The 12,276-nt window shown below is 35.5% G+C and overlaps 1 protein-coding gene and 1 long non-coding RNA gene across 2 annotated transcripts in view; both read right to left on the reverse strand.

Annotated features, from left to right (window-relative positions):
* The window catches only part of LOC140161005 (transmembrane protein 33-like), a 23,405-nt gene extending 23,211 nt beyond the window's left edge, over positions 1-194 (reverse strand). The window contains exon 1 of the mRNA XM_072184377.1: positions 141-194. The gene's annotated coding sequence lies outside the window, so the exon portion shown is untranslated. The remainder of the gene's footprint in view (positions 1-140) is intronic.
* A 7,582-nt stretch (positions 195-7,776) lies between these two features.
* Positions 7,777-11,968, reverse strand: LOC140160332 (uncharacterized). The gene is made up of 4 exons (XR_011859959.1): positions 11,044-11,968; positions 10,319-10,384; positions 9,529-9,598; positions 7,777-8,873 (listed from the first exon to the last, which is right to left on the reverse strand). It is a non-coding gene; the product is annotated as an uncharacterized lncRNA (long non-coding RNA).
* Between the last annotated feature and the right edge of the window lie 308 nt (positions 11,969-12,276).

Consider the following 12,276-nt stretch of genomic DNA (forward strand, 5'->3'; position numbering starts at 1 on the left):
TTGCCCGATTTTCAACAAACCTAAAACACAAAAGCCACGAGAATATGGTTGAATCGTATCAAATGAATCGCTCGTGGAAATTATGTGTGAAAAAAACAAGCGATATTTGAGAAATATGGATATAATTTATGATACATTACCGTAAAATTGAGTCCAACAAAAATCACTTGTTTCTTCTATTCACGACACCGGTACAAAATATGCATAATTCATTTCATGACGTCATATATGCATATATTAATAGTGCTCGGTGATTTTTTTTTTTGAGATTTGGTAGTTCACAGCCGGCAGCCGGGGGGGTCTTCGAAAAAAATTTGTACGGGGGTGTGCCACGCAGACTTTCGTATGCTGACTTTCTCTATACCTACTTTTTGCTGTTTTTGCTACCCATCAGTATACCAATTTTCAAGAAAAAGCACCCAAAAAGCACCCAAATTTACCATAATTGGGCGTTTTAAGTGCAATTTTTCCAAAATGCACCCAATTGGGCGCATTGGTCTCCCGGGATTGGTCTCCGCTGAAAACCCACCCATCGATATACCAAAATCGCTGAAAAGATACCCCAAAACCGTGGCACATCCCCGTATACCAGGGAGAACCCCCTCCGGGGTTCACAGCATCTTGTAGTGAGCTTTGGCAAAATTGCATTGATCATTTCATAGCGAGTGTGTAGAAGAATTAAAATATCACAGATATACTTTTGTAGGTCCTGTGGTTCTTGAGTTATGTTGTAAAGAGGGCTGAAACAACAACACTTTTGTAAAACTTACATAACTCATAAATCAAGCAAGTTTTCAAAGTATATGATTTGTAGAAAAGTAGAATGAACTTTTCCAGAACATCAAAGTGTTATTTTACAATAATATATTGATTGAGATTATGAAAGTCAATATTTTGGCTGCAAGTCGACCAACAATTCTACCCTTAAAGATGGAATAAATCATTTTTTAACCTGATTTTTTGGCATATTTATAATGTTTCCACTGAATCCCACATGTCCTAACTTGCACCTAAATAGAATCAGCCAAATTTGTTAGTGTTTTAGACCAAAAAGCAGGGGCTTAGCCAGCTTTCTTGGTCGGGGTGGGGTAAAATAAAATTTCAGGGGCACAGCTGGAAAAAATAGTTGCATCATGCAATACATATACTGGATTTGTTTTTTAGAGAGACTGTTAATGTTTTCAAGCTTCCAAACAAGGCTTTTTGGACGATGTGCGCACTATTGAATTTGACACTATTTTTGCCCACGATCAAAACGAAAATGGATTTAGGGACTGTTCACAAACACTTGTAAAGGGGGGGGCTGATGCAAAAAAATTTCGCCGCTAAAATTTTTCGCCCCCCCCCTTTACAGACCTCAAAAAAATTTCAGGGCCCCCCTTTTTTGACATGAAAATTATGTATGGGTCAACCTCATATGCATAGAAAAGCATATAAATTCAATTTTTCCAAGAAAATTTGTGGTCATTTTCTTTAGGGCCCCCCTTAGGAGGGTCAAAAATTTTCAGCGCCCCCCTTTTTGCATCAGGCCCCCCAACAAGTGTTTGTGAACGGTCCCTAGTGGTCTTTTTAAAATGAAACTTCGCAAAATGTAATACATAGGGTCTTTTGTAGCTTTTTTATACCTCCACCGGAGGTATTATATTATGTTTCCTGGTTGTCCATCTGTCTGTCCGAGCTTGCCAGTGCAATTTCTCGGAACTGGTAAGGCGTATAGTAATGCAATTTGGTGGAGGGTGGCAATTGGCAGACTCCAAATTTTAGCAAGTTTTCGTTGCAAAATATGGTAATTAAGTACCTAATTTGCATAATTTATGCATATCAAGCAAAATAACCTTGTGCACAGATTATCTGGAGACTGTATGAGTTAGTGATGAAACTTGGCGGGGAGTAGCACAGCCAGAGGTTCTTGACCTGATTTGCTTTTCAGCGCAAAATTTGCGTAATCGCAAGGTCATTTGGGGTCATCCCGGGTCAAATCGCCATATATTGTTGCAGGTTCATGAAATTTGGTGGGAACACCTACTGTAGGAAGAAAAAAATGTTGAGGTCATCTTGGGGTCATCCAAGGTCAAATCGCCATAGATTGTTGCAGGTTCATAAAATTTTGTGGGGACGACCACTGAAACAAGGCAAAAATGTCAAGGTCATTTTGGGGTAATTCGGGGTCAAATCGCCATAGACTGCTGTAGGTTCATAAAATTTGGTGGGAACGGCTACCTTAGTGAGGCAAATAATGTGAAGGTCATTTTGGAGTGAAATTGCACCGGTTAAAATGACGGGCATCAAGGTGGAGGCATTGCGGCCGTCGTTTTGCGTCGAGAACCGCGAAATTCTAGTTGTGAATATAATGCATTGGCAAATTCATCAGAAATTGTGTTGGAAGATATGAAAATGGTATAATTGGTATTTTTTTAATGAAACTTAAAATGAGTCTTTTGGTGAATATAATAAATTTGTTGCCAAAAATATCCCATTTTATTATTTTATTATTTAAAAACACAGTGTGCAATGTCTTTGCTTTGTCTTGTTAATGAAACCTTACAGGAGGATTGAAGCTACATGTAGAACATTTGAAAAACATGAAACGTCCATCAAAATTTAAACAATTGACCACATGTCCCAAAACATAAAGTATTAAGATTTCGCCATTTTATTTAGCAAAACAGTATATTTTTTAATCCAACAAAATTAGTTTTGAATTTTTATGGAACTGTATTATACACCCCAGTTAACCACTTCAGTTGCAATGCTTCACATGAATACATTTCTATAATATATTGTGCTAAATTAAGCTTTTTTTAAACTTTCATGTATCATAAAAGCTTACTGAGTGAGTTTTCCTTTTACATTGAGACAATTCGCAAAGACAGTAATATCAGTATGCAACTTTTTTTGGGTGTCTTTCAAATGTTCTTGTTTTTAAAATTAAATGTGGTGTATTCATAAAACTTTCTTAAAAAATTCATATGCAACTAAGATTTTGGGTGCAGATCACCCTGTATTTGACAATGAGACATGGGACAAAAGAAGCGATATACAGCATGATTTATCTCAGAATCTTTAATATATTTCAGGTATATTTGATTAAAATGTCATTGCAGTAAAAAAACTGAATGTCGACAAAATTTTCATATATCAAAATTTACACATTAATTAATATATCAAATATATATATATATTTATGTACAGTTTCAAATAATATATTACTACATCAAAAACATGTTCAAAGAAAACAGGATTATAAAAGCACAAATTAAAACAAATTTATAAAGAAATCAAAAAGATAATAGTAGTGCACTGATAATAATAATAATAATAATAATAATGAAGATAATGATAAAAATAATCATTATTATCATTGTTATTATGACATGTATTAAGTGATAATAATAATAATGATAATCATAATGATGATAATCATAATAATGATAATAAGGCCAAATAAAATTTAAAAAACATGTATCTCGTCCACGCCCTCACCGATTTTTGGAGATTTTCGTTATTTTTCCTATTTGCATCCTTACTTTGTTTCTAAAATTGTTGTGATGAAAATACATGTTCAGAAGTTCTTGGTTATCAGAACACATTGCAAACACTTAATTTCTTCAAGCTAGGGTAGGGCTTTGGGGAAATAAAATATTAGGGCCTCCCTGATTTTATGATGTGTTGAAAAACACTTGCACTTTGCAATTGCAATTTTGCAATTGCAATGAATGGTAAAAAAATAAATAAGGACCTCCCTCACCGATTTTTGAACAAGTGCGGACGATACGCGATATACATGTTTTTTTTTTACTTGGCCTAATAATAGTAATAGTAATAATAATAATAATAATAATAATAATAATAATAGTCTATAATAATAATACTAATAATGTGCTGCAAAATAATTAATGAGCCCTGGGGAGGGTAAAATTGTGAAAGGGAAAATATTTTGGCAAGCCAGGGGGGGAAGCAATTTTTGGTACACATGTATAAAGGGGCACTGTACATTTAAATATGCACAATTTCCTGCTTGCTACACTTGTATTACATTAAAACAATTTTAAATGGTTTTAATGTAATACAAGTGTAGTGTAAATTGGGATTTAAAAATTTGGGCATGTGCAAAGGGTGAAAGATTGTTTGGCAGGCATTTTGGGTAACCAATTTTGGCAGGCTGGGGCAAGCAACTTTAGGCACACCATTTGGAAATTTTACTTGGGGAAAGCTCATAATTATTGGACAGCCCCATATAATATATATGTATAATATCCGAGCAGCACTCGGATAATTAGAAAAGAACATTATAGTTCAGTTTAGTGTAAATTGCCACACATGACATGTGACACGATCTGACCAATCTGGACAGCGGCGGAAATTTTGAAATGGATATACAGGCAAATGAACAGGGAGCAAAAACATGATGGATACATAAAATAACCTAATATTACTGGATAGGTCAATTAGGCCTCAAACAAAAAATTGTTTGATTGGCGTAACCCGACCAAGCCTAAAATTAGGCCTGACCCTAGAGTTTCTTATTGCAAAAAACATTAATTAAACTTTTTTATTAAAAAAGGAAGAAAAAAGTTCCCAAGGCCTTTACCAAATGCAATTTACAGCTTTAAAAGTAAAAATAAATCCCGACCTACCTACCCTAAATTTTTTTTTTATATTACGCCAATCAAACAATTTTTAGGCCTTATAGTGATAAAAGTTTAAACAATCGCCTCCTTTGGTCCGATTGGATCAGATAGTATCATTTGTATCTTAATTCAGATGAGTATTTAGCAAAACCGACTTTTTTATCCATGTAAATTGACGTGTGTCCAACGCATACACTCTAACATCATGGTAGCTAGCGTTGTATTACAAACTTCATGAAAAGTCTCCTTTGGCCTAATGAACCAGATTAGTATCACACACAGAATGTATGTGATCTTGATTCGGATGAGTTTTTAGCAAAACTGCTTTTCTCACAATACTTGGACACATAATTTTGACAGGGGCGGATTTAGAGGGTGGCGCCCCCTCTCTAATTTTTCGAGCGGCGCCTGACTTTGTGTATCATTTGCAGAGCAGCGCCTGACTTTGTATGGGCGCCGAGCTGCAACGGCAGTGGCAGTGGCTCGGCGCCCCTCTGAAATTCCTGGATCCGCCCCTGTTTGAATTTGATGTTGTTATATATGCATGTATATGTGACAAGCACAGCACAAGGTTGCCTGTAACACAATGTTTTTTGAATCCCCAAAATCCCATCCCTTTTGATAAATTCCAAAAATAACATCCTTTTTACACTCTGATATCACATTTATAAAAGAGAATCCTAACCAGAACAAAACCAACCTATGAGAATGCACCTCAGCCAAAGAGGAGAGGAAAGAGAATCCTAAACCAGAACAAGACAAACCTATGAGAATGCATCTCAGCCAAAAAGGGAAGCAAAAAGGAAAGCACAGAACAGAACGCGATATCAGAATGCATTTACTCGACTATGAAATGTGCCAAAATGTTTTAAATATCCCAAATATAAAAACATCTTAGGCCAAAAAAAAAAGTTTGTTTCCTGAGCGTGCGTATTACGTTTTTGATGGCTTATTTTGTGAATTAGAATTTGTTTTCACTTTTCAAAGAAAAAAACCCCAGAAAAATCACAAAAAATAATATAAAACAAAACTGGAGTAAACATTTACACATTAAACAATAAACGAGCATAGTGAAAAACTACTGGGGAAAACATCACACATCTTTTTAAATAGGCCTACTTTTTTCAATCTGCAGGTTGAAAGGGATCATAAATATTTTTGAATATGATTCTTTTCGTGCGTGTCAGAGAGACCCACTGTAAATTCCCATTCCAATTTGCAGCAAAAAAAGGTATTTTTGTCATTTGAAGACATGGATTAAACACATTTCGCATTTGACTTTTTTGATCTGCTACAGGAAACAAACATGTATGCCCAAGGAGAAACAGTCAGCTGAAAAATCATGATAACATACCTACAAAACCACATCAGAGTTTAAATTATAACCATTAAAAGCCAGTGGCAACACCAGGAGTTTTTTTTTTTTTTGGGGGGGGGGGAGGTGCCGGCCCCCGCACTCTGTGCATCCGCAGGTATTCATGCTTGTCGGTGAACTTTAAAAACACCCCCTTTTGCATCTCATTTCGCGAAGTTTTTAGGGGAAAAACACCCCTTTTTTTTAGCGATTTCACGGATTATTTGCCCTTCGACAATACCCCTATTTTCCCTAAAACGCTAACAATATTTCTAATAATATAGGCCCTACCCTTTATTGGCAGAAACGCGTAGGCAAAAAAGCATTTTTTGTCAATTTCGCGAACACGTGGTTTGACAAAAACACCCCTTTTTTGTGTGTTTCGCAAATCGTGTTTCTTCATCTGAAAACACCCCTTATTTCGCAAAATTTTCAACTAGCATGAATACCCGCGGATGAACGGAGTGCGGGGCCTGGGGGGTGGGGCAGGGGCAAAATCTAACTTTGCTCAGTCTTGTAATTTTGCATCTTTACTGGAGGCTGTGGGGAAGAATTCTTATAGGGGGGCATTTGGTCCCCATGGTGCCACCACTGGCCAAAATGATCAAAACAATTGAACATTAATCAATTATTACTAAGTAATCTCATCTTAGCTTCATGGAGGTCAAATTACTTTACAGCTCCAAGCATTTTTTATTTACAACAAACGACAAAATTCAAATGCATGCAGTGTTTCTGTTTTAAAGGGCATTTCGTGATCCACAGCCTCATCCCCCACTTTTCTCAAAAAAAAGTTGAGATTTTATATCACTGGAAACCTCTGGCTACATAATGTTTATGTACAAAATATTTCTTGCAGATATTAAATTCGTTTAGCAAAGATATCGTGAAATTTTCATTTCGTTCTGGTGCACCAGAACGAAATTACAACGCATTGTCTATGGAGCAGTGTAATACACATAATTATGCATAACTCGCGAACGCAAAATCGGAATCAACTGAAATTTTGGGAATAGGTTTTTTTCGTGGGTATCTAATGAAAAATATAATTGGTGACATAATAAGTACTTTGTTTGTCTCTCTGAAGCATAAAATGGATTTTCACATAAACTTCTCAGCTGTTACATATATTGCATACTCTTTATTGTACTTTGCTGTACCTCATATGGAATTCTAATCTGGGGGAATACATGTAAAATTTACTTAGATAAACTGACCAAACTCCAAAAATGGGCAATAAGAACAATTTCTAATAGTCATTAGGCTCTTCACAATCAATTCTTAGTTTACTGTTAAACTGCCCGCATTCAAAATTGAAAATTGCAAAATATTTAATTATTTATATTTTGCATTTTGTCCTTTAATATTGCTTTTAATGACTTTTACTTGCTACTTTCTAACATGAATCATATCAATAATAATGATGAATAAACAAACAGCATATAACTGCACCTTTTACTATGTGTAAAAGTAAGCATAGTAATAAAATAATTATAATGCCGGCTCCAGTCAAAACGGGTTGATAATTGGTTGTGATAACCGATACTAAATAAAGAAAATAATAGATAATTAATAATTAAAATTCACCTCGTCCTATTTTTAAAATCTTGAACAGTAAACTCGGAATCAATTGTGAAGGGCCTTATAGTAGTCATACCCAATGTACAAGAATTCCATACATGAGCTACCTAATTCATTTAAAGAGTATGTTACAAAACTTTCTGATATCCATAACTACCAGACAAGACAAAAAATAAAAAGAGTTTTTTGTGACCATTCCATTCTATTGCCAATTTTGCTTTACTGAATAGAGTGAATGGCAAATGTGGGGGAAAATTTACCCCAAGTCCTGTGGCATCACAAGGATTTCTAAATGAATTGCCAATTTTATGCTTTACTGAATGGAGTGAATGACACCTGTGGGGGCAAATGCACCCCAAGTTAGCTATACCACCAACCCCGGTAGCATCACAATTTCGAGAAAAAAGGGGTTATTTTAAAACTATGTTCGCGAACATTTTTATGTTCGCGATATTTTAAAAATAGTGTTGATTTTGACGACGGTGTACTCGAAATTAAAAAATATGGTATATTTTTGTGAATCTGAAAATGTTGAAATCCCAAGAAATCTTAACATTTCTTGCTCAATTTACTCCTGGATTTTATGAAACTTTTGTGCCTTCCTAATATTCAGCAACTCATTCAGTTTGTTTTTTTGGTTTGTTTACACCGATTACATCACTAGGGATTTCCAGTTTGGCTGCCGTGTTCTTTGGTGTGTGTTCTTGAAATGTTAAAAAGGGGTGCTTTTGTAAAAGTGTACTTGAAATGCAAAAAATAAGGGTAATTTTCAAGGCTATTTGTGTAAAATAGGGGAAGCAAATGCTGAAAATGTTCTTGAAACCGTGCAAAATAGGGGGGTATTTTTGACTTTGGGAATGATCATGCGTTACGTCTTTGCTTAGGCAGTGACAACACCGGGGTGGGGGCAAATGCACCCCAACCCTGGTAACATCACAAGGATTTCTATAAGAATTACCAATGTTATGATCTTACTCTAAAATAGTAAAAAGTTAAAATAACAGGATCTTTCTTCTTCTCTTACTCTGCAATGCTGCAAACGAATCTAGCAGCACAAAGATTTGATTTGATTCAGTTGAGTTGCTTTCAATCCTTTCAGAGGCGTCGGTACTTAACTGCTCTTCTAACTGCTTCAATTGCGTGTTGAATTGTTTTTCAGAATTGATCCAATACGATACTGTTGTTGGGGGGAAACTTGTGTTGTTATGATAAAGGGTAAAGCCATCTGTTGGATGAATTATATCCTTAGGTTTTTTTATGATAGATCATAGAATCAGATGTCCAAGAAGCATCACAATACCAAATTACTGAAACATAAAGGATAGAAATTAAACAAGTTAAGCATGAGTTATTAACCCAAAGGTTGCATAATAATCAAAAATATATAAGACTTCTGAAACAAAATCCATTTTTGAAGAATGTTCTAAATTATTGTTCTTTTATTAATAGTGTTTAATAGAGGACATAAAGCAAACAAAATATTATTGACACATTTTAGGCAGCTTCAAATACCCCACCTCATTTTGTCCAGATTTGTGTCAAGTCAAGATGCAATTTGTTTTTCTGAGTGGTTAGTATACATGGCTCACCTCTACATGATAATACACTATCTTGGAATTTGGAATATCTTCATCGATTAATTAAACAAATAATTGATTGTTGATTGTTGATTGTTAATCGAATTGTTGGATGCTTAACTAATTTACTGGTTGGTCGATAATTACTGATAATTGATTAATATTGATTATAATGATTGATCAATTCTTTTAATGATTGATGTAATGATTTAATTATCAATTAGTTGATTGACAACAAATCAAATGAGTGGTTGGAATTATTATGATTGACGAGTATTTTCCTTCGATCAGGTATACTGTTCAAAATCTGTGAAGATGAGAGATCTACAGATATTCCGATCAAGATTATGCATTAGTATTGTTTATTACCTTGCATTACGCTTACCTTGTATTCATTCATTGATATCGGTGAACACCATATCCTCTATGCTTGCTTCACCATTTGCCTACATGACCTACAGGAAGGAAAAGTGGGTATGGGGGTATTTAAGCTTATTAATTGATTAATGATTATGGGCGGTGGGGGTACGTGCCCTGGGTGCCACCATTGGGAGCGCCAAATCAGTGCCCCTGGATTCTTTACCCCTTCAAGTGGTGAAAGTGAACATATCATTTTAGGACCGAAATTCAACTAGACTATAACCAAATTAGTAGTATTTGTCTTGTCTTAAGAATTGAGGGTGCCACTCTATATTATTGCCCCAGGTGCCAAGTTACAGTGTTCTAAAAGTAAACAGGTCCATCTTGGTAATAGTATGGAGGCATTCTATTATACCATGTAACTATATACTTTATTGCAATATACACATTCTCTACAGCTCTTTTAGTGCATGATAAGTCACAATTAACATAACTTTAAGCAATTTAAAGCTATTTATCACTATAATGCGACTATTCAGCAATTTGGTTGATTTTGAGCAATTTACCATTTTCTATATTAAAGGCCTCGAAACTGCTCAAATTTTGTGAGTCATATTGGTGAGGTATGTACATTGCACGCAGAATCCCATTTTTGAGTTGGTACATTTTAGATGCAAGCAAATTTTTTTAAAGGTTCATAAGTCCTGCTACACCCCCTTCCCCCCAGAAATAATGGCTACATGCATTCAAAACTGGACAATACAATATTGCATCATTGACAAACAAACATCACATTTGCTATTAACTGTACTTACATAGATCAGTCGAAGTTGGAAATCTTGAATGTCTAAACTAAACCATCTCAACATCAATCAAGGCATCTGCAAAACACAACAAAAAATGAAAGAGCTTACATTCTAAATAATAGCATCTCACTTACCCACCAGTCACCAAGCACACAAAAATACAGACAACACAAAACCCTAAAGAAGAACAAAGAGACACAGCACACAGAACAGAACATTGTACGTGGCGTAGCATCATAGGGCACGTGCCCCCAATCGTTCTGAAATTTTTAAAATCCAAAAAATTGCCAAAAATGGCTTGTGCCCCCATCAGACCTGGTGCCCCCCAAATCATGGTCGGTGCCCCCCCATGTGATGACCACGCTATGCCACTGGCAATAGGTATAATATGATGCAAAGTAATGATACATTACAATGTTACTTTTGTCTTCAATCCATTTTGATAGCATTAGACAACTTAAAAAAAAAAAAAACGTTTTGGGAGATTTTTTTTTGGGTGAAATGTAAAATCAGCAGTTTTGGGGTTTGGGGGAAAACATATTGATTTTGAAAATATTTGCAAATTTGTAAGGTTTTGGTGACATTTTAGCTTCCAGAAAATTTGGGTGTTTTTTTTGTTGCCTTTGATATAATTTTGGTTTCTCTCACCAAAAATATAAGGCAAAGTAATACCTCGTAAATTTTAGCTTAATCCAGGAAGAGTTAGCATTCAATGACATGTAATAGGTACCAACCTGCAGGATAATGAATAACTGTCCATCCCATCCTTTTCTGGCCTGTGTGCATCTATCTATCGATTGGCTGTGAAGCACAGCGCTGGACACAATTTATCTCCAGTGTGTTCTATCCCTGACCTTCTTCCGATACAGCAGGCGTTGCCGAACTCTTTTACAATGGCTTTGGGTGGGCTGTGTCCGTCTGTACAGCTCATCACTGTTGGGTACTTGTTTAATGCCATGGATGTTACGTATGAAGTTGGTAAGGAGGCTGTTCAGTGGTTAGCAAAAGCATCACAATCTGAAAGAATAAAATCACTTACAAAAACACAAAAAAGTGTCAATAAAAGTAAATAGAATGCAACGAAAGCATGTCGTTCTGAAATACAAAGCATACTAGAGAAATGTTAATACAATCACGCTATCTATCTCACCATATCTATTTTATACAAGCTTATACATTTATCTCGCATATTTATCTCGCCATATTTTATATGACTATATAATACATTTTAGGTTGCCAACAAGCATATCTATCTCACCATATCTATGACTATATTATACATTTTAGGTTGCCAACAAGCATATCTCACTATATCTATATTATAGGCCTACATTTTAGGTTACAAGCACATCTACCTCAACATATTTATTTTATATATTTTAGGTTGCCAACAAGCATAAAAGGCGATGAAACAGAAACACAGTGCTCCAATTGCCAAGCACTGGACCCACTTTCTGAAGACAAACAAAAGACAATCCAGGCAAGCATAACATGAAGACACCAACCATACTGCTCATCATGTTTGCACTAAATGCTCCTTATGAGTAGGGACTATGTACGGATGCAAAATTTCAAGCTGGTACCTCTAAACCTAACCCTAACCCTGGCCTAATTCTAGTTCTAACCCTCCTCTACCTCTAACCCTAGCCCTAACCCCACCTCTAACCATATCCCCTGGCCCTAACCCTATCTCTAACCCTAGCCTAACTAGATACCATACCATCAACTCCCGATCAATATATAGATCTACTCACAACAGGCTATCTATCTCACCATATCTATATTATACTTTTTAGGTTGCCTATATCTATCTTACGATATCTAGTTTATACATACAAAAACATGCAGAAAACAAACTACTGACCATCTATTGCCTCCTTTTCTGTCGTAACCCCAATCTCCAACTCCACAAGCCATCTGAAATACAAAGAAAAGTGCACAGGAGAAATGTTAGTACATATAAAAAA

This window comes from Amphiura filiformis, chromosome 9 (genome assembly GCF_039555335.1).
Source record: "Amphiura filiformis chromosome 9, Afil_fr2py, whole genome shotgun sequence".
Taxonomy (NCBI): domain Eukaryota; kingdom Metazoa; phylum Echinodermata; class Ophiuroidea; order Amphilepidida; family Amphiuridae; genus Amphiura; species Amphiura filiformis.